This window comes from Marmota flaviventris, chromosome 8, assembly GCF_047511675.1.
Source record: "Marmota flaviventris isolate mMarFla1 chromosome 8, mMarFla1.hap1, whole genome shotgun sequence".
Lineage (NCBI taxonomy): Eukaryota > Metazoa > Chordata > Mammalia > Rodentia > Sciuridae > Marmota > Marmota flaviventris.
The window spans coordinates 101892757-101917557 of NC_092505.1; positions in this window are offsets into that span (position 1 = coordinate 101892757).

Below are 24801 nucleotides of genomic sequence, written 5' to 3' on the forward strand. Positions count from 1 at the left end.
GGGGTCTAAGGCTTTACCTCAATGGAAGATGGCTGGGTCAGAAATGTTCAGTGAAAATAGGCTGCCAAAGGTGACCTGAAATAGCAGACCAGTAAACAGGGCAAAGCCCCACTACTCATTCAGGGCAAGCCATCTGCATCTGGAACCAGAGGCAGACTCAGTGCTAGTCTGGGGTGACCTAGAGCTCTCTAGAAGGCCTGTCTCACCTGAGGCTGAACTCACAACCTTAAGGAAAGATCTAAATATCCAGGCTAGAGACAAACCACGGAGACTCCACCAAATGTCACCAGCATTACCAGCCTCCGCAGTTCTATAAATGCACTAGGCACTCTAGACCTCTGTGCTTCTAACTATATATCCTTCTTTCTCCTCCTGACCTTCTCTCTCCACTTTCCTGCCTCTGCACTATCATTGTCTATTCTGACATCTGTCTCTTTGTAAGAATCTTGACAGATTGCATGGACACTCACAGAAAGGCAAAAACAGGCCACTGACATTCAGCAGCAGTAGCACATTGAAAGTGGCAAAGAGACTGGGGATAAACTAAGCATATCCAACTGGACATTGGGTGGGGGGCTTGAAGTCATTGAGAAACACCATGGTTTGACCTCCTCTTCTGAGAAAAATGAAGCTACCAGTGACCTCTTCTGTGTTGCCACCCAGAGTGCCGTGACAACAACAGGGAAAGAAAGAAGTATTAAGTGTGACATCACAGAGGTTCCAGAATGAGAGGTCTGTCTGCTTCCAGTGACTTCTGAGAACAACCTTCCTCACCCCCACATACACACATGTTGTAGACTGGGACATCCTGCTCTTATGATGTTGGTTTTGTTGGAGCTTGTGATGATGTGATATGGTTTGTCCCCCAGAGGTTCATAGGCTGGAGGCTCCATCCTCAGTGTGTTAGTGTTGAGGTGGTAGGACCTAAGAGGTGGGACCTAGAGTGAGGTTATTCAGTCACTGGGGATGAGGCCCTTAGAAGAGAGTAATGTATTTCTCATGGCCACCATTAGTTCCTGTGAGAGTGAGTTGTTATAAAAAGAGCAAGAGTCATCCCTCCCCAGGTTTCTGGCCATGTAATCTTTACCCTTTGCATGTCCTCCCACCATGATGCCATTCACCATATTGTGATGACCTTCTACAAAGTTCAGGCTGCCAAATCTTCGACTCTGCGCTAAGTAAATGTCATCTCTTTATAAAGTACCCATTCTTGTGTACTTTGTTAGAGCAACAGGAAGCAGACTAATATAGAGTCTCTGGGGAGATGTCATGGTGAGGAGCTGGCTGATTCTGACCACCCTTTCAGGCCCAGTGCTAATTGAAGCAGACAGTGCTCATTGCTCATCCTATCTCCACCTCTTCCTTTTTGTTGTAACAGAGTTCCAGCTTGGGGAAGGATGTAGCAATCTACCCAACTAAACAGTTTCCCACTTTCTGTCATTTCCAGGGTGGGCTTTATGACACAATTCTGGTTAAAGAGACATGTGTAAATGTCTATTGAGGATTTCTAGAAAATTTTCTCTCTTTTTAATAAAAGGGAAGATGATGCAGTTGGCAGAGCTCTGCCCCCCGCCCTTCTTTTTGTCTTGAAGCTCGACCTCTTGGCTGGGGTGCTACATGGAACCCTTGAGGCAAAAAGTCATGCTACCCAGACACAACTTACGACATTGTTGAGTCCCTGTCCCTATCCCCTCAACTGCCTCAACTGAGCTGCATATTATGAGAAAATAACTTTGTTTCTCTTACACTGACATATGTTATTGTATTGGCCACTGAATACCTCTGAGACCCTCTGTGTTCAGCAGATTCTTCCCACCATAGTCTTGGTGAGGGGCAGAACTTATTTTTTCATCAAAAATAGCCAAATACTTGTGGCTTCTCCTGCAGTGATTACAGAGGCCTGTGATCAGGTGACATCAATTTTATTCTAGAACTGCCACCACTAACAGAAGTTTGTGCTGAGATGCAGAAACTACACAGATGTCCAAAGTCCATATGTACTGCCCCCTTCCTCCAGCCATGGCTTTTTTTTTTTTTTTTTTTGGACTTGAGATTGAACCCAAGGGCACTGAGCTATATTCCCAGCCCTTTGAGACAGGGTCTCACTAAGTTGCTGAGACTAGCTTTGAACTTGACATACTTCTGTCTCAGCCTCCCTAGCCACTGGAATTACAGGCATATGCCACCACACCTGACCAAGAAAAGTAAATTGATTATAAATAAATCATGGCTGGCAGCATTGAGACCAGGGCAAAAGGACAGTCAGTGTAGATAACAAATGATTGGTCAAGAAGGTGAGGGATGATTCAAAAAGAAATAAAATGCTAATAACTCCAGAGCACTCTCCTTCTTCCAACATTTTGCCAAGGTTACCTTTCTCCACAGGCTTGTTCCTCCCAGCAAGGAGTTGTTAATGAGTATCCCTTCCACATGGGGAAGGGGGTGACGTGAAGAAAGAAAATTTATGAATACTTCAGATCACTTTTGAAATCCTTATTAATGAAATGAATGTGCAAGACACTTAATTGTATGTTATTATCTATTGTATATCTGAAAAGTTTTAGAATATAGAGTCTCCTGCTTATTTTAGATATTTTCATTTTTAATTAGATCGCAACTGCTTATTGACAGCTGAAAAGCATTCACTATGTAACTCCTTAAAGACACTAATTTTTTTTCAAGTCAGAGGCTTTATGGAAATATTTTTGTAAAATTCTTCTCTTATCGGTTATTTCATTATCATCATATACATGTGTTTTCATATTATTATATATATGTACATACACATCTCTGTTTATCCAAAGAAAAATTTACTAATCAAAATACACACTAAATATTTTTCAAGCCATGGATCTAAAAGAAGGAATTATCCAGACAACCCCTGTCTCCACTTTACATAATTTCCTTTCTCATGTCTGAGGCCATGGGTTAAGTAACATTTTAAAGGTTCCTAATTTTAGTCTTCTAATTTTACCACCTCAGTTTCTGTTTAAGGTCCAATTGTTCTTTTGAAGTGTTTTTGTCCTTTACTCTTAATTTCTTTTTCTGGATAAGTAGATTTTTAATCTCTGTCCCTCTGAGCTTGAGATCTAGCTTCCTGTCTCTCTTCCTCTCTCCCTTTCTCCCCTACCCCCTTCTCTTTCTGTACACACATTAAAGTTTGTTTGTGAGGGTTTCTTGCTTAGGACATTGCACCTACCCTATATGCTACCACTCACTTCTTACATTTGCAGAAAATGCAACTTTTGAGTAGTAGCCCAGCTCTATGTGCCTTTGGCACAGGCTTGCTCTATGCTGCACCCAGACTGAGACAGACTCCAAGGGCTCCAGTCTGTCTGGGGGAGGAGGTAATCTGACAAGAATAACTTAATAGCCAGAGGCAGCCTGCACACCAAGTGCAGAGTTGCCAGGACAGCAGAAATCTAAGTTTACTGTAAGGGATGAGCAGCTTTTTAAAAGTGTCTAGCTGCAGGGAATTAAAGCTTCCAGATGGTGGAATTGCAGCTGATCTGTATACAGACATCCCGCCCTGCAATTCCTCAAGCTATAATCCCATTCTGAGCAATTCTGGCTTTCAAATGAAAAGGTAGTCTTCTCTTCCTACCCTTTCTTCCTCCTTTCCATTAACACATGTGTAAGGCATTTTATTTTTAAGTGCAAATTATTAGTACAAAATGATTTATAAATAGTAGATATAGTTTACTTTAGAAAATAAAGAAAAACACTCAGAAGACAAAATTATTTATTCCCTCAGGTGCACTTGTGCCAAATAGTGCAAATAATTATACCTGGCAATTTTCCTCTGAAAAATTATTTGTACACAATGTTCTCTGACAGCAGTAATACAGTGACCTGTTTTAAAAAAGAGATACTTGTAAAAGACACTAAAGTCCTAATTCAAAATATAGTAATATGCACGATCCTACCATATGGTTCCGCACTCTTGGCATTGCTACAAACTCAGAAAAGTTCATGAGATTCTGGGTGGTAAATGTAGAATCTTGATGTTCCAGAGACAGAGTTTTTTATTTCTTTACTTAAGGGTGCATTGAAACTGTCATCAAGCTTAGAAAATTGTTTTTAAAATATGAAAAAAGTGAAATATTTTATTCCTAAACAGAATCAAATAAATTATAAAGGGCGGTCAGCAATATATCATCTTTTTATAAATTTTAATAGCATGTAATCTTAGGAACATTTTATTGGTTAAAACATCCTGTTCTCACTGATTTGTACATCAAATCATGTATCAAGTTTGTGTAAATATGTGGATGAGTTTGTTTCCCTGTTGTTTTTTTCTGTATTGTTGGTCTATACTCTATACTTATTCTTTAATAACATTATATTAATTCTGAATTTTATAGAATGTCTTGATCTCTGGCAGGGAAAGCTAAATACCCTATTCTGCAAAATTAGTGTGCTGGTTCTTAGTCATTTATTTTGATATGTTACTTAGGGCCATCTTCTTAAATTCTACTAAAAGTAAAATATGTTCATGATTTTGTTAAGTTGAATTTTGAGATAATGTAAGATAATCAACATCTTTTAAAGATGTATTATATATCATTTAAATGTTTTGAATATTTCAAAATAAAGGTCATATATTTTTGATACATTTATTTCTCAAAACATATTGCTTACTTTAGTGACACATTTTTAGTTATTGGAATATAAAGTTGCTCAATTTTAAATATTACATTGCATACAGTTTACCATTCCTTTTCTGTTAGGTATTTTAAATGTCTCATTATAAAAAAATTTAGATTTTTTTCTTCTTTAACATTTACTTTTTATTGTCTTAGTGAACTATCTTAGAGAACAATTCTATAGTACCTCTATTATTAATGATGTTTGCTGTACAAAGTAGGTAACCTTAAATATGTTAATGTGGTTTCTTTTGATTCAATTTGCTAAAAACCTATTTTTATATCATAAGTATTGAATTATATTAAATATTGATGCTCATATTGAGATGCATTTTTCTAAAGTATTTTTCCTGGATTACATTGTCAGATTTTTTTGTGTTAAAACATTATTTAATGTTATCAGCATTATTTATTTTCACTTTAGTCACTTTCACTTTCTGATTTATTATTCAGGATGTCTGTATTTGATTAAGGAATAAGATTACTAGTTTTCTCTCTGTTTCTATTTCTAGCCCAATTAATTTAGATAATCAGGGACAAATCTGTAGTCTAAGCACACCAGGTATATTGACCAATTACACTAAGAGAAACAATGCTATAAAACCACCATGGAGCATTTCATCAAAAACTGGAAAATATGGAGTTAATTATAGGTTATAGGAAAGAATTGACTTTGGCCCTGAGTAGGCGGGTGTTGTTTATTTACTGAAGTGCTGGATATTGGACCCAGGATCTTACATTTGCTAGACAAGTCCTATAACAAAGAACTATTTCCTCAGTGGAGTTTGAGAAAAATATAAATGAGGAGTTTGGATTAGCTTTTATCAGCAAGGTCGTATATGAAGGGCTGAATATACTCATGGGACTGAAAAGTAGATCCATTCTTCTATTTTTTTTTTTTTTTTTTTTTTTTTTTTTTTTTTGAAAACTACCAAGTTATGATGAATGTGAATGGTACATTTAGATATCCCTAATCTGACATTCTCTATCTGGGCTGAAATCAAGGCAAATTCTGTGTTAGATCCTCTGAAAGTGTAAGACATTATTGATCATGATATAATTTCAAACAAGAGAGTTATTGAACAGAGTTTTCATTTTTGAGATAGAGAACAGTTTTTCAGTGACTAAGAAAGAAGTATCATCTAAAAAAAAAAAAGAAGAAGAAATGAAGGATTCTCATGATACTTTAAAGCTCCAAGTGACCTTGGGGGGGAAAAAAAAAGAATTCTTGTTAACTCTGCATCTGTCTTTATCTACAACTGTCATCCTGGTCTGATGCCTAGAAGAGAAAAGATTTTTGCTCTCAGTTAGAGCTAATTCTTTCTCTCCTTGTGTCTCAAATATGTTTGTAGTCATATACAAATAAATACATTTTACAAGATATATAGATAGATATGCATTTATAAATTAATTATGTATTGTGAAAAGTCACACACATAATTTTAAGGTTATACTATCCCTTACTGTTTTAATACCAAAGCTTTAATTGACTAAAAAAATAGTTTTTAAAACATCCCATTTTAAAAAAGCACAATCATGCAAATTGAATTGTTAACAATGTGCTTTCTTTCAAGTACTTATATTATCAAGATTAGTGCCTAAATTCAACAATACAGAATTATGCAGAAAATTATATCATAAAATAAAATAACCTAAAATCCTACGAAAGCACTGTAAAATATTGTAATTTTACCAAATATAGTTCAGAATTCCTTTCTTTAAGGAACAGAATATTACATAGTTTATATCTCCTAATCTTGACCTCTCTACTGCCTCCCCAGTATTAGCAACTGAATTTCAGTTGTGCCCAAACACTTGATTGTGTAAAATTAAAGTGAAGAACAATTCCTGACAGAAAGCTATAATACACACACCTATACACATATATGATACACAAAAAAGACATAGTTTCTTTTGTTTATTTTTCAGACTGTTTTTCATTTCCATGATAAGTAATTGTAATTTTCATCTGTTTCTGCCTATTATTGTTCCATAACATATGAGAATTTTTTATCTTTTTATAGATGTTACATTTTCCTTATTTTATAGGAGTCAAACTGTACTTTTTTTCAAATTTTCTTTTCATTTGTAACTAATTTTGTCAAAATTATGTTTTTGTTTCTGACTTTAAAAATAGATTTTTCATGTGTTTCTCCCAAATCTTTAATAAATTTAATTCCCAGCTCAATCATCTGTAGGAAGTTTTTTTTCTTTTATTTTGATCTTTATTTGTCTAATATTTTTGGAATTACTTATTATAGTACTTGATTAAGGTTTTATTTTTAAAATAAATTTAAATACTAATCATTTTCCTTTTGTTGATGGTAATAGAAATATTGAAAATAAATCAGAGTTAACCAATCATCATCAAATTGGGGAAATACTGGATCTAACATGTTGTACTGACCTTTTATTAATGAAGTTTCAAAGAGGTAATTGCATAAAGAGTCAATAGCATGTGTTTTAAATGAGAGAATCTTTTCCCAGTCTCTAGATTCAGGTGTTTTGTATGTTAACCCTTCTCCCCAGTATACTAACTCCGGCATGAATAAATCATTCCTCATTGCTCTGCACTCCTTGCCAAATACACATGCTTTCAGAAGCCGGAGTTCTGTAGAATACACTTCTGCCTTGCACAGTGCTTTGGAATTGGATATGATGAAGATATTCTTGTTCTTAAATATAACTTTGTGTTTATAATTGGCTGTTTTAATTCTTTGTCATTGATTCTTATGTGTATGCAGTTAGTTGATAGAGGAGAAATTTCCCAAACATTATCTAATAATACCATCCTGAAAGGCGGCATATTCAACTTATTTTCATATTTATGATAGAAAATCCCCATTAAGTGCTTCCCTATTTCTGTGGATTTCATTTCCACTATATTCCCAAGGATCATACTTGTTGAATTAATGCCTGAAAATTAATGAATGGGTATTTTGGTTGTGGCAAACCAATTTTACAAGAAAAAGGCATCATTTTGAGCTTATGATAATGTGGGTGCCATATCTTATTTATTAATTAAAATGGTAAGTATTTTAGTTTCCTTTTATCTCACTTAGATGGTTTCCTTTTGATAATGGGACAAAAAAAAAATAAGATATTTTCCTAAGGAAATAATAGTTTGAAAACTGAATGTAAAGACACAAAATCATTATATTTATACTGGGAAAGCTAAATATATTTTGAACTAATTTTTACCTTAAGATTTATTGTGCATCATTTAATGAAAGTTCATTTCAGAAAGATGTCTATATTAGAAAAATATTTGAAAACAAATTTAAATATTTCTCTAAAGTTGTATCATTTTTTTTTTCCTGAAGAAAAACCTTAATTTTAAATAACAGAATAATTAGAAATATCACTTACCATACAAGAATGAAATTACAAAAGGATGAAAGTATTATAGCATCTGTGGAAATGTTATCTTTAATTTTTATGGAATTATTCAATTTAAATTTTATTTCATTCAGATAATAGCATGCTAAGAATTTAACCTTTAAAATATTATATACTAGTACTGATATAAAAATAATAATTATAACAAAAAATATTTCAAACATTTACAAGTATTGACATGCTTTTTTACATTTCAGTAGAACAGATATATTTCTATACCCAGTTTAAAACAGAAACATCTCTCCCTTCCCCACCATTGTTGATATTTTTCCTTGTTATGTATTCCCAGCATGAACTGCTTCATGATTGATGAAACCCAGCAGGCTGTTACAACCATTCAAAGAAGAAGCTATGTCTTCATTTATACCTTATTAACTTAAATGCCAGGGTTCATCGGCATGTTACAATTGCTAAATTTCAATCCCATCAACCAAATAGGAGAGGGGGGAGAATAAATACTTAGCCAGAAATATCTTGATATATAAATATCCATGATGCTAGTTATAAAAGATATCTATCCAAAATACAGTCTTCACCATCTGTGATTATAAATCTAATGTCAAATGTCACACAGTTACTTGGATTATTATACTTAAGAACCAATACAAATGTAATAATACCTCATCTCTAGTTAGAAATAATAAAGTTTGACCCTACTGAAAGTGGTTTTTTTTAATTTTCACCCACAAACTACATAAATTAATGGAAAATTAACTGTTATTGTTTCCAATACTATTTTCATGATCTTATTTTATCTAGCTATCTCTCTTATTCTACATCCTTAGAAACCCTATGTTCTCCCTCTGGAAATACAGATTATACATAATCTGCCACCATTTTACATACTTCACTTCTATTAATTTGTTCAGGATGCTATTATTTTGGGAATTTCCTCTTTTTAGCATTGTGACAACTAAAATCTTTCCAGTACCTCAAGGACCAGTTCAGAAGATTAGTGTTACCTATAGAATATCTCAGTTCTGGAGACAGAATTGTTCTCTCTCTCCTCTCTTCTCACCAATTTCATATCTGTATCGATGATAATATTTTGATTAAAATTACATACATTCTAGTCAAATAAATATGCTTTGAGTAATATTTTATTCTAAGGAATATGATAGTCATATAAGTAATATTCTGTTATTATATAATGACTACATATATTATTATATAATAACATAATATTTGATGTTTTATTATACTCTATATTTTATTATATAATAAATCTATAATATTTCATAATATTCTATAATTATTAATCTGTAAATTCTTCCCTTCAAAGAATACAGATTGAGACACAAGTAAATATTCTTGTGCATTTTAAGAGCAACAATAAGCAAACGTTAGAAATTAAGCTTACTTTGCTGAAGAATAGCAGGAAATTATTATTGTTGAAACTTAAAAGCCTAATCAAGGTATTGCCTGAGATAAAGCTAGGAAAAAAGACTAGGAACATATTATGAAAGATCTGTATGATATATTAAGTAGCCTGGGATAGTTCACATAAAATACTGAAGAGTTATTGAAGAATTTAGAGCAAGTGAGGTTGAAAAGTTGCTGAAGGAAAGAAGTGATATGAAATAAATAATCGCTTTAACAATACCTCTGGGGGAAAATGAGTATAAATCAAACTTTAAAAATTTAAATTAAATTTATTTAACCAATAAATCAAAATAAACAATTGTTATTATTAATGGTACCAAGTGATGTTTCGATATGTACAAATTGTGTAATGTTTAAATAATTTTAAAGTTGAAGAATAAAAGAACAAAATGAGATGGATAATTCAGAATAACTTAGAAGCAGAAAATAAAACAATAAGTACTTTATTGTATATGGCTGACAAACAAAAGGCTTAATGCCCTTCTGGACATTATACCTACTCTTTTTGAAGTGACACTGTAAAGGTTTTTCTATAATCTATATAATCCCTCTGTTTACAGCTACATTTTAGCCTCTCATTCATTCAGCACTTTAGTCTCAATTTAAGGTTTTCCTCTCCACTCTAAATCAATTCTAATGAGCTATTCATTGACTAACCTATTCCTAAAGCCTGACTCTATTTTGTCCCTGGTTAAATTGTCCCTGGTTAGATTTTTATTTACAATTTTCTCTCCTTTCAACTAATTTTTTTGTAATTGACTCATCTGCTTGATTTCAACAACCATCAAACTGAAATATTGCCCACTTAGTTGAATTAATACTGAGCATCTTTCAGAATTCAAGTCCACTTATAGATTGCTCCCCTCCCTGCCAATCTAATCAGCCTAGCTTCCTGCTTCCTGCTCTAATCATATGCTTTTATTCTACTTACTGGATCTTCAATTACTATTATCTATTTATTTCTGGGATAGTTTGTTCACAGTTTACTCTCCTTACCTATTGTTTTAGTCAGCTTTGCATCACTATGACCAAAAGACTTTATGAGAACAACACAGAACAACATTGGAGAGGAAAATTTTATTTTTGGATCACAATCAGTCTGAAGACAGCCAAGTTTGGATGCAAAGTGAAGGAGAAGGCAGAAGGGCATGGAAAAGAAAGACAGCTCAGAACATGGCAACAAGAAGCAGAGAGATCCACTCAACAGGAATAAAATATAAACCCAAAGGATCACTCCCTGTGACTTTCCTCCTCCAGCCATCGTTACCAACAATTAATCGATCAGTGGAGTAATCCACTTGATTTCCATTAAGGCTTTCATATCCTAATCATTTCATCTCTGAAAATTCTTATATAGAAAAGGAGCTCTTGGGGGACACCTAATATCTAAACTGTAACACTTATTTATTTGTTTATTTTGGCACTGGGGATTTAACTCAGGGGTGTTTAACCACTGAGCCACATTCCTAACCCTATTTGTATTTTGAAACAAAGTCTCCTTAAGTTGCTGAGGGTCTTTAAGCTCAGTTGATGATGCTGGCTGTGAACATGTGACTATCCTGCCTCCTGAGCTGCTGGCATTACGGGGATGCACCCTCATACCAGGCCATAACACTTAAGTTTAAGTTAAAACATTTTTAAATCCCTCTATCTTCACCACCATGGAACCACTAGCCTTTTTTTTTTTTTTTTCGGCCTGAGCAGCCAAGGTATTGTTGTTATCAAGGACTGATGGAGAATAGCAGGAAGAGCAGATTTGACTTGAAGGTAAGAGAAAAGAGAAAAATAATTTTGAGATGTTTCATTCCCTGTGTATGGATATTTCTCCCTTGTAGCATTTCTTGTGCTTATCTCTCGATAAGAGATATAAGACTAAGCACTATCCTGTTGTTAAGAGACTGAGCACTGTCCTGTCCTTAAGAGAAAGAACTCGGGAACTAGGTTGGTTAAGTTTTGTTTCAGTCAGCTTTTTCAGTGCTGTAACTAAAATACCTAAAGAGAACAGTTTTAGAGCAAGAAAAGTTTATTCTGGGGCTCATGGTTTCAGAGGTTTTAGTACATAGATATTCAACTCCATTCTTTTGAGTCTCAAGGTGAGGAAGGACATCATGGCAGAAGTGTGTAGAAGAGGAAAGCAGCTGGAAAATGTCACCAGAGAGAGAGAGAGAGAGAGAGAGAGAGAGAGAGAGAGAGCGTTCTACTTACCAGAACAAAATATAAACCCCAAAGGCATACCCCCAATGACCCACCACTCCAGCCACACCCTACCTGCTTTCAGTTTCCATCCAGGTAATCCCTATCAGCATTAATGTACTGATTCGGTTAAACTCTTATAAGCCAATCATTTCATCTCTAAACTTTCTTGCATTGTCTCATACATGAGCCTTGGGTGGGGGGGGGGGCAACCTAATCTAAATCATAACAAGTTCAAATCTTATTCCTTCACTGATTCCGTGAATAAAATTAATAATATTATACAACTTCTCTGAGATCTCTTTTGTTGAAGTGTGTGTGTGTGTGTACACACTGAACACGTAGTCTTGTTGCATAATAATAGGGATTCATATACAAATTTGTGATATATAAATGGGCTAAGGCAAGCTCACAGCTAAGAAGTTTGCTTATGATAATAAGTGAATAAAAATATTAGTTACAATTTCCATTACATTCTACTACATTGTTGTAAATAATGCTCTATAAATGGAAGGTAAGAGACAACTAATCTTAGAATTGAATTGAAATAATACCTTCAAACTTGAATAGTGGTATGATAATTATTATTATTAATACATTATTACTCATCTACTTATTTTTACCTATCTATGCCTAGACTACTATCACAGTTTGTATTTAGAACGTCCCCAAAAGCTCATGTATTAAAAGTTGGTCTCCAGTTGATGGCCATATTGGAAGATAGAAGAAACTATAGGAGGTAGATCCTAACTGGAAGAGGTGGGTCATGGAAGACATATCCATGTAGGCTATATTTTTTTTTCCCTAGAAACTTTCTCCCTCTTTTTCATAACTTTCTGATCACTGCAACAGGAACAGATTTGATTTACAATGCCTATGAGATATTATTGTCAGAGTCTCAGAAACTGTGGAACCAGTTGACCATGGACTGATTGATACATCTAAAATAATGAGCCAAAAAATCCTTCTTTAAGATAATTTACTTTAGGTATTTTGCCACAGTTATGGAAAACTGACTAACAGGAAAACAATCATAATCTGTAACTATCAATATTGTTATGTTTATTCAAACACCATTTCTTTCCTTACCATTGTTAAAGTAGACACAATTGAAGAATTTCTTGGAAACTTTATTAGGTGCATTTTAAAAATAAGAATATAGCGACTTTTGTTTGTGTGGTTTTCAAATTCAATTTTTGTTTTTATTCATTTTAATAAATGTCAGTAAATCTTCTAATATACACACTGCTCCATCTCTAGTTTCATATATAGTTGTATTTAATTCACAAGAAATACACATTATCTTTATTTAAAACACAAAAACACCAAGTTTGGTAAACACCACTACGTGTTCACTGAGTATATACTTCAAAATTTGAAAAGATTACATTTTTCCTGCTGCTGTTTTGAGGCACTGACTTTGGTTTATATAACTATTGCTATTTATGTTTCATAAAAGTAGATTCTCATAGGAAACAAAGGGTATAAGGCCATACTCCAAATATTTTAAAATGTGTGCAAAGAATGCCTGTTTAATTTTCAACAGCATAAGTGTGAAATATTCTTTCTTTCCCCTGAGTTTATCATCTAGCTCTGAAATATTTATGACAGAGGCAAGAATAAAAATTTAAAAAATCTGCTAAGGATGGAAAATTAAAGGTGCTGAAATAAACGTGATTAATTCTGAAACAGAAGGAGAACCCAACATTAAAACACAAACTCTTGAATTAGAGGGAGAAATGTGCTAAAACCCAATAATGCAATGCACTGGAGAAACTTCATTGTCTGTACTATTGGTTTACTTAAAGAATATTAATAAATATGAATCAATATTCATTTAGTTTGGAATAATCAGAAAATTTTATATACGCAAGAATTGCAAAGTTAATTCACACATGCACAGGATAGCAACAACTTATACCCATATACATCCTCAATTAACCTTTAAGATTTTATATCTAGTGGGTACAGCTTGTGATCTTTACAATATGTGTTCTTTTGTGTCTTGTCTTCAAGTTTCTCTAACATGCATCAAGTAAAAGCAACCACAGAAATATTTTCTTTTTTTAGGATGGTATGAGAAAAGTGTTCTCCTATGGCTGGACAGAGGTAAACTGGTCTCCTGTGGAAATCTGAGTTTTTGCATGTGAAGAACATTTTAGCATAGCCCCAGCTACCACTTAATTAGAAAGTGTACATAGAATACAACTGTAATGAGTACAAAGTCTGTGTTCTAAAATATGTAACTTATAAGTCTAATTGAATTTAAGTTAGTTAATTTCCACTTATATTTGAGAATGTTATACTTTGAACTAATGATAAACAATACAAGTTTTTTCCTATTTCCTATCATTATACACTATGCTCAACTGAGACCTAATTAGCAGCTTTACAGCATATTAGTAACTAGAGGAAATAGGGAATATGGTTTATTATGGTCCTCTGTCCATCACAAGACTTTGATCCTTTTGCCCTGTATTTACACCTCTAATGATTCTAGTGCTTATTTTACACTTATGTTTCCATCTAATTTTTCTCTGCATCATCCTCATTCCAAACATATTTTTCACATTGGAAATGTTACAAATGCACATTTTTTTTTCTCTGAGGGACATAGAAAGTATTGAAATATACTTTTACACATCATTTTAGGATCCTCCAAACTCTTTGTATATGTCTTAAAGTTCATATATCTAGTTATCTTACAAGGTCACTGGGTTTTTAAAAATTTTTGGTACCAGGGATTGAACCCAGGGGAACTTAACCACTGAACCACATCCCCAGCCTTTTTAATATTTTAGAGACAGAGTCTTGCTAAATTGCTTAGGATCTCACTAAGTTGCTGAAGCTGCCTTTGAACTTATGATCTTACTGCTTCAGCTCCTGAGCCAATGGGATTATACGCATGAGTCATTGTGCCCAGCTTCATCGATTTCTTGTGACATACAATTGTATGGACTTGTCCAGGGGCCTACCAGACTTTTTCTTCAAAAGCAAAGGCATACAGACATTCAGAGAACCGTTAGTCTATCTGAGTTTCCTATTTCTTCACCTCCTCTTGCCTCGATTATTATCCTATATATAATTTTATTATTTCCTTAGACTTCTTTCAATTCTTAGGACCTTGAAGACTTTGCCCATAAATTGACTCTTCTCTATGTGATAAGAAATTTAGTTTTGAATGTATATTTTCCCTAACCCCCCATCCCCCATGGATATACTTCCTAAACCCATCTAGAACTTGAATTGTGGCCCCAAAGATATGTCTATGTTTTATTCCTTGGAAATTGTAAATGTTATCTCATTTGGAAAAGTATCTTTGAAGATCTGATTAAGCTAAAAGCTTGAGATGGTTTTCCTGAATTGTCTGTATAGGCCTTGGATACCATTATAAATGTCCTCATAAGCAAGAGAAAGAGAAACAAGGCAGAAACACACAGAAAACAAGGTCTTGTGCAGATGCAAGCAGTAGTTGGAGTGAGGTGGCAACTAGCCAAGAAATTCCAGGACCCACTAGGAACTGACATAAGAAACATATTCCACCCTAGATCCACCAGAGGAAAAACGGTCTTAATAGCATCTTGACTTCAGACTTCTAGCTCCCTAAATTGTGAGAGAATAGATTTCAATTTTTAAAGTCACTTTATTGTGATTTTTGTTACAGTCACAGGAAACTAATACACCCCTGATTTTACTAATTATTGGTTTTTGGTAATCTGATATAGCTAAATATATCTTTTAATATCAATGCCTGTGCATGTATATGTGTATACATGTGTGTCGGGTGGGGAGGGGATGTTCAGCTTTTGCAAAGATAATGCTTTAGAGATTGTGGATTCTGTTATGAGTTTGGAGATGTGTTGAAAAATTCTGTGCTTTAGCTGTGCGGTAAGCAGAATAATAAGTATTTCCATGTCTTAATCGCCAGAATCTAAAACTATTTCATAGACAAAAGAAATGTTATCATTTAGTTATTAGGTGTCCCCTCAAACTCATGTGTGAGACAGTTTAAGAAAGTTTAGTGGTGACATGATTGGGTTATAACAGCCTTAACCTAATTAGTGTGTTAATCTACTTGAATGGTAATTATAGGTAGGTAGAGTGTGACTGGAGGAGGTAGATCATACGCTTTTGAGACTTTTTTTTGTCCTTGTGGAGTGCGGTCTTTCTCTATTTCTGTTTCTCTGCTTCCTGATTGTCATGTCCTGAGCTGATTCTCCCAATAATACTCTTTAGCCATTATGTTCTGCTTTACAAACTTGGACCCAGAGGAGGGGATCTGGCTCCCTATGAGCTGAGACCTCTGAAACCATCAGTGCCAAATGAACTTTTCCTGCTCTAAAATTGTTATTATCAGGTATTTCGGTAGTAGCAATAAAATAAAGTTAATTAAATAAACAGAGAGAAAGAATAGAGAATTAAAATATCAGATGAAACTGGGGTAGATAAAGTAGATTTTTTAACAGGGGAAGTCCCTGGGATTACTGTAATTACAAGAATTTAACCGTAGAAAGATAGGCACAGAAGAGTATGTATAGTCAGAGTGATAGAGTAAGATTAAGACTTGACTGTCCACTGCTAAAAAAGATCATAAGCCAAGGATTTAGGGTATCCTCCAGAAGCTGGAAAAGGCAAATGACCAGATTCCCTCACACTGCCTTCAGAAAGCCATAGTGACATCTGGATTATAGCACAGTGGGACCATATTAGGCTTCTGAATTCCAGACCTGTAAGATGTTGTAAACATAAATTTGTCTTGCTTTTAGCCACCACGTTTGTGGTGACATACTAAAGCTGAAATATAAAACTATACAAAGGATTTTACCAGTGAATAGGCACTGATAAAAGTGACCCAGTAAACATGTATATGTAAATCTCAAAATGCTGTTTTGCAGACAGTTTGACCTCAAAGATTGCAGTTTCTGTTGTCAGTTTGGAGACATATTCAGAAACTTGGTTTCTCTCCACTTTAGGTTATTTATACCCTTGCTCAAAGGCACTCACTATTCATAGAAATTATACATTGCCCTATGAGAAGTGTATATTAGATTGGAATCATTAAGGAAAGAGCATTCTCTAAAATTTTATCAACCTCTATCTTCTATTATCACAGAAAACAATTCATTCTCATCTAGTTGTCCTTCCACCCTTAAATAAGAAACTAGGACAAAATACTATGTAGTGTGATTTTTTTTTCCCTCACTCTGGTGGGATAGATATTTAAGTTCCAGAAATTTCTATTTTTTTATTCATTTGAAGTGATTACATTTATGTTCTGAAAGATTATTCCCTCCTCCAGCCTGGTACATGAAAGTTGAGCTATCTATCCTTAAATAGAAATTTATAGAATTAAGTAATCCTTGTTACAAATTGAGTGGTCTGCTTTCCAATTTCAAATCTTTTTCCATTAGTTCATGTATATCAGTTGTCTGATATTGGGCACCAGGATGACCCAATAGAAACCCTAGGGAGGACAGAAGCAAGCCAAATTTTTTTTTTTTTTTTTTTTTTTTAAATCTAGTTTGACTCCAGGGACTGATTTGTTTCTCTCTGGCTTTCTAAGAACTCCAAGCTTATTTAACTTTGGCAGTAAAACCTGGCTATTATTTCCTTAGTTATCATTTTCTTACCAATGTCCATTTTCCATCCAGAAAACATGAAGAAAGGATATTGCTTTCCTTCTAAGCCAGGAGAAAACAATTTTTCTTCCAGTGCAAGGACTCTTGGCTTGGCCAAGAATCCATTTATCATTTACCACAAACACAGTTAAATTAAGCTTAGTTCTTTCAGAAACTCCAAAGCTGTTGAATCTTCCACCAATTCTCTCAAATCTATCCAGGACACATTCTTAAGTGTGCTCCTCATTTTTTCTGATTCATAATTCCCTCTTTATAAAAAAGTAGTTAAATCGTTTTTAGAAAATTAATCATAAATTATTTAGAAAAATAACCATATTAGAAATCAAGAGTGTAGGGTCATATAAATAATAACCTCTTTTCCCACTCTAATATTTATCCATCCAAACCAGCACAAATTCACGGAGCCAAAAACTAGCTGGATACGTAAGCAGATATCCTACTGGAAACTGATCATTTTTTTAGTTAACATAAATGTATAAACAGCACTTCATATTAATAAATTTATATTTTAAGTGTCAAAAAGACTAGTAAGAAGTTCTAAAGTTGAGAGATATTGTAATCAAAGTAGAAAAGGAAAGTTTTATGCTTCATGATGATTCAACTAATTGTGATTTCTAGAAAAATCACGTGTTAAGCAACACTAGAAGTATTTTAAACTAGTTCAGGAATTTATGTATTCATAATTCTGAATTGTCTTTAATTAATTTACATTTAAGAAAATGTGGTAATTACTTCAGTGTGCTACTGAGGATTGGATCACCTTGAACACATACTTCACTTAATTAACATAGTATAAGAAAGTGACTTCCCATTTAAAAAGTGAAAATTTGAAAGCCTGGAGATATTAAAAGAGAAAAAAACAGAAATTATGATATGGAATATTTATAACACATTTAATAAACCAATATAAGTGATTTGATGTTGTAATTTTTCAAGAATATTTCAGTTGATTGTGATTTATTTTTATATAAATGAAGATTATTTATAAAGAGTTAAATTTTAAAACAATAAGAGTAAAGAAAAAATTGTCCTTTTTTTAGTAGTGATCAAGGAACTGTAGAAAATGTTAAGGGTCTCAGATTAGTTAACCATGACTTGTTACTGCGTTTATCGATCATTCTCACTGTGCCAAGATTAAAAAACTAAAACACAGTAAGCAGTACCCAGTGCTTCTCCCATTAAAAGACAGACTGTGAGAAATTAAATTACCACAAAGAATTTTTCAGGTGCCTTCTGACATCCTCACCTTGAGTGATCCAGTAGTATTTAAGATTTAATACTGTTATATTGTGAAATCTATTTCAATCAGGCATCAGCTATTAATATTCAATCAAATATCAATTAAACAATTTAATATGTTTTTATTTATACTATTTTATCCTAGTTTACTCTTTTTATTCTCAACATAATTTTTACTTTAGTTGATTCAATTGTACACTAAACTGACTGTAAAGGCACATATCCAAACACCATTCTTTATATCACATATGAAATAAATATTACATTATTTCTTTTCTGTCAATAATCTTTTGAGAATCTTTTGACAAGCCTCCAATACTATGTGGCCTTTATAATCTAAAAGTTTTCCAAATAAAATTGGAACAGCCTTCTATTTAATATTTCATCACTCATTTAGGGGTTCAACTTGACAGAAATGTAGGCATCATGGGCATAACTGCCATCTTGCCTGCAAGGTGATTCTGGAATGTATCTTAAACCAAATAGGAAAAGAAAAGTCATTAAGATAGTCAACTCTGACTGCTGTAGCTGCCACTGATGCTCCAAGTATTTCTTAAATGACATTAGATCTGCTAATATCTTTTCAAAAAGGCCAGTTATATGCCAGATGGCCACAGCACATAATTGTCCAGCTTAGAATATAAACTTGTTCTTCCTACCTTGGGGTGGGGAAATCAACACTTCTTGCTGCTGCCCAAGATATGTCTACAGTAAACTGTACTTTTTGCAATCTTCAATCTGACTGCTTCTTAATTTGGTCTCACAGCAACTTTGGTGATCAGTTCTTATACACCTAAACTGGAATTTTCTGAAACACCCCAAATAGGAATGTACACATTGATGTGTTGAGTAGCCTTTCTACATAATCCTACATGCCTATATTGGGTTGCTCAAAATATATCAAAGCAAACAGGTAGTGGACTAAAGGCCACTACTGAATTCCTTACAATTTAATGGGGCACATGACCAAATTTTGCTGTGGAAATTTGTTGGAAGGCCTGCTCTGGTTTGCTTCTAACACTTATAGGAAGCTGACAGCTCCCAATTAATACAAAAGAGACAAAATAAATAAAGAGTCATTGTAAAAAGAAGAAAAATAAAGAGAGACCAGGATTCTGATTTCTTACCTGCCTAGATCTCACCCCTCCTTTGCTTCTATTCTCTGTACAGTGACTGAAAGAAGCTTCTTTTAAAATTTCCTGAAAGTGTATCAACCCTAGGCCAACAGTAGCTTCTAACTCCTCTTTAAAATGGCAGGTCTTTCAGAGACAGAGCTCTCCTTGATTATGGGCAAATGGAGCTTTAACAGGCAGGATAAATTTAGCTGGATATAGGGCAGGGGATTTTACAATTGTGACTGAAAAAGTAAAATAGTGAAGGAAAACTATTGTCAATTAAGACAGAAGACAGTGGCAGCAGTATTAATATGCTTTTCTTAAAACTTGCACTTTTAAGAACTGCAGCACAAGGTCAGAAATAATGAGCATGTATTTAATATATATAGCAGTTGGTTATCACTAATACCATTTTATTGAGTATACAAAATGACTAAATAGTCTTCGACCAAGCGAAAGCATGTAGAGATATCCGCCAAACTAAAGCATACCAATCATGGAGCTTCTATTAAGGCCCTGCTGAAACAAATCTGAATTTAATTTAAACTCCACAGGAAAGGGTGCTCTTTGCTCTTCCACTGCTGTTTTTGCCTCAACACCAAGGAGGAGGCTTCTTATCAGCCACCTGCTCTTCAACATACTATACAAACTGAAAAGCATATTTTGTCTTTTTACTTTTGGATATTTTAAAAATCAAAGTTCATGATCAAGAACTGCTACAGAGATATCACACAAAAAGAGAAAGTGTGTAGTTTTCTTAATATTTTCAAACAGCCTAAGCAGGAAAGGAAGATTAATGGGTAAAAAATTTGACTTACAAGTTACACTTTAATGTCACAAGCTAATTTTTAATGAGTAAAAATCCCAGTGGAATATTCTGTCTCCTTTAATTGTGCTATGCATACAACTATTTTAGAAATAAATTGCATTGCATAGATTCTCTCTATGAGTAAAATTTTATTTAAGAGTTATATAACATTTCTTGAGCTAGGGAGGCACTAAAGAAGACTGCTATATTTACATGAGCTTAATTAAAGTACCATTTAAAACATTTCAAAGCTAAGTGTGATGGCATAAATCTATAATCCTAGCTATTCTGGAGGATCATGAGTTTCAGGCCAGTTTGGAGCAATATAGAAAGACCCTATATTAAAAGAAGAAAAAAGAAGGAAGGAAGGAAGGAAGGAAGGAAGGAAGGAAGGAAGGAAGGAAGGAAGGAAGGAAGGGCAATATTACAATAAATTTCTTCTTGGTTATGTTATATTTCTACATCCTGGCACTGAAGGAAATTCACATGAGAATGGGTGGGAGATTTTTTATACAGGAAAGAATCCAAGACCAAGAATTCATTCTAATTCTATCATTGATAAGCTGTTCTCATAATAACTACAAATAATTCCCTGTTGGAATGATATAATCAATATTTTAGCATGAATCTCACATCCTAAAATAGTATGTATGTTATAAAGTATTCATCCTAGAGAAAATTTCAATTTGCTTTATTTATTCTATCTTGCACATATATTTTAGATTCTGTAGGCATTTTTTACTTGTAGACATTCAGTATATTTTACTGATTAAATTAAATTTTATTCTTATTAAGGCCTTTGAGGAAATATAAATTTCAATAAAAATCCCAGTCCTCAATAACATTTTAATTAAAATGAGGGATAATAAAACTTATCAGTTAAGGATACAATCATATCTAGCTGTCTTTTCAGTTGTACTAAACAAAGATATAGGGTATTTGAAACACATATAAATAGTGTTAGTGAACATGTTGATGATAGAGTTAGGAGACCCCAGAATGTCAAAAATGAAAATTAGCTTTAGATTAATAAAGGATGACTGGATATGTCCGACTAGGTAAATTTCAGTCAATTTTCAAAATTTCTTGTAAAATATTGAAGTCAGAAAGCCAGTTACTAAATTATAACATAATTAAGGACAACAATGATTCTGATAAAGATCATGAAAATGGGAATTAAAAGTAATTAAGACAACATCAAAAATATATATATTCTGGAGGAAATAAGAATTTTTAGGTACCAAACTATCCTAAAAATTTACAAGTGTGTAAATTAATATTTGCTGTTGCTCTTTGTTAAAAAGATCATGGAAAAATTACAAATAATAAGCAACTTTAAAAATAGAGTATAGAGGAATTGATATCTAGTTTAATTTGGAAATTCAGAAAGCATGAGGGAGAAGTGTGGTTAAAAGATAAATACCTGTCTGCTCTGAGAAAACAGTGGAACTGTTAGAAATTAGGAAATCTGGAGTCTTGAATAATTTTTACAAGGAATATAATTAATTTAATGTTAGAAATGTCAGATTATCAGTACCAGGGATTTCCAGTGGAGATTCTCATAAGGTTTTCTGAAATATTGAAACAGAATGACTCTTGAAATATTGAAACAGAATGGTGTATGAATACTTTAACAAAATTACAACAGGAAATTTGAGTCATAAAGAGATTACAAAGAAAGGATTGCAATGATTGAAGAAGATAAAACTAAGCAAGAGAACTTCTATTCCATAGATTCCCCCCCACCGACTTCTTTTCTTTATTTTGATTTAGCTTCCATATATGAGAGAAAATATTAAATTCTTGATTTTCTGGGTCTGACTTATTTCACTTAGCATATGATCAAAATTTTCTATGTATGTATATTAATACACCATAGTTCATTTCATCTTTATGAATATTCAAAATAGATTAGCTAAAAAACAACTATAAATAAAGAGAAGAAATATCAACAAGAAAAGGGAACAACAGGAGGGAGGAAATGAGGGAAAGGGGAAGTATTGGAGACTGAATTTGACCACATTTTATTCCATATTTGTATAATTATGTCAAAATGAACTCCATTATTATGTATAACTATAATGCTCCAATAAAACAAAAGTCATCTTAATCAGTTAGTATGTACTCATTAGATAGCCCAAATATTGATGGCCAGGCTTGAGACTGTTCCCTAGAATCTAATTTAATTTGCCTAGCACCGGCATGGTATTAGCACCTTGAAAATATTTTCCAGTTTTTTGCAGTGTAACTGAAGGTTAAGAAACACTGTAATTCATAGTGTATGTATTATTTCTTTGGCAATAAAGAATAAAGAATAGTATTGAAAAATAACTCTTTTAAGACCATCTTTAAAAGGAAATAATAAGTAAATTTAATCCTCATGCAGATTCAAATAAAACTTTTCTGGTTAAATATCTTGATGTTATAAAAGCTGAGATGTCCTCTACGTAAACATTTTTTTATAAGATAAACTAATGATTATCTTATTTAACAATGGTGGAAAGCTTGTGCTAAGCCCGAGATTGTTCTGAGCCCTTGGCCTGCATTGACTGATGTAATATCCACAATCAATCTATGGGAATATCCATTACGCAGATGAAGGAACTGAGGTAGAAGCAGAGAGAAGTTATTTACCTCCTTGAAGTCACATATGCCTTAACTACTATATCCTGAATTCATGTCCAGGTTGTCCAGCTCCAGAACACATCCTCAGAGTTACAGAGTTTTATTTTTTGTATCCCTTTGAGTCTCCTGACTCCTTTCAAAAAGATGTTTTTTCACTGTATGATGATGGTAATTGCTTGCAGCAGAAATTCTAGAGGTGATATGAGTATGTGGATATGAAGATTGTTTTACAGAGTAAGTGAGAAGACATGGGAATAAGTTAGTATTTGACATTTTTCCCTAAGAAAAGAAATCATGGGCATGCATCACCAATATAAGCAATAATTTATCTGGTGAATAATATGGAAGATTCTTAATGAAGACCTTAAATTACAAATAATAGATTCATTAAAGTCAGAAACTGCAGATTTTATCATATGACACAATAAAATATTTACCAATAAGTGTATGAGTTCTTTAGTCTTACAATATTAGATTTGAAAGACTACAATTAGCAACAAACTCAGCATCTTTACAAATTGTTTTGAATGAATCTGCAGCAACTAACAATGGATGTATAATTGCATGAAGATATATTGATTCACTGTTGTGTGATAATCAAGAAGAGTGTACGCCAAAATTGCCTAATAAAATTTTATAATAGTCTTGGTATGTCAAAGGTAACATGATTATAGGAAATTATTTCCAGTTTTACTGTATGAATCAGATGGATTCATAAAATTCATAATTTGAAAAATTAATCAAAGCTTGGCCAGATGTTTAAAGTTTTGTGGAATTTCACACAAGTGGCTATTGAACCAGTAGGTAATATATGCTTTAATTAAGTAATTCAGGTTCTAGTTTTTTTTAAGTAAACAATTCAGTTGCTACTTTAAAAAAAAAAAAATATTTCCTTTTTTTGAGTCCAATAAATTCCAATAAAAATGCCAAACATGTGCAACAAATTTGATTTTGAATCCCTAACAAAAACACATGTATTATAAATTAGTAAGAAAAGTAATTCCTTAGATATTTCTTGGTAAATTAATGTTAAATGAATAGAATGAATTTGCTTTATTCATTTCAATAATTAGCAGATTTGTTTTGTATTAGCTGTTTTTCTTTTCTTTGACTATGAAGTATCATTCTTTCTAGTGGTAACATTCCACCAAAATATCAGGTGTGGTGTTTCATGTGTAGAATCTCAAAGACTCCAATATGTTATATAGCAATAATAAACTAATCTATGATTGAAAGTAAAACATTCATTTGGCATAATATTTTTCTCCATGTTTACTCTATTATCTATCAATAATTGATATTCAAAATGAACAAATAGTATTGTCATAGATATGCAATCTCAGAGACCTGAGAATATTAAGAAAGACACTAAATATTTTAGTCTTAATTTTTTTTTCTTTTGTTTTAGTTTGAAGATCTTAATTGGCTTAATTTTTAATTCTAAGATAAGCAACAATTTATTTCATAAAATACAAAATGTTTTAAGAAGCTGAGCAGAGGGGTTGTTATTTTAAAATTTTTATTAGTACATATTAATTGTATATATTAATGAAATTCAGTGTGATATTTTTATTTGTAAATAATGTATGCACTGATAAAATCTAACCTCTTTTTTTTCTCCCTGTTCCTCCATGTACTCCCCAATCTCTAGTCATCACTTTTGCATTTTCAGAAAAACTCAGAATGACACTTACCATGTGATCTCTCAATTTTTATTTTTAAGAAATCTTGTGTACTTGCATTAATCTAAAATT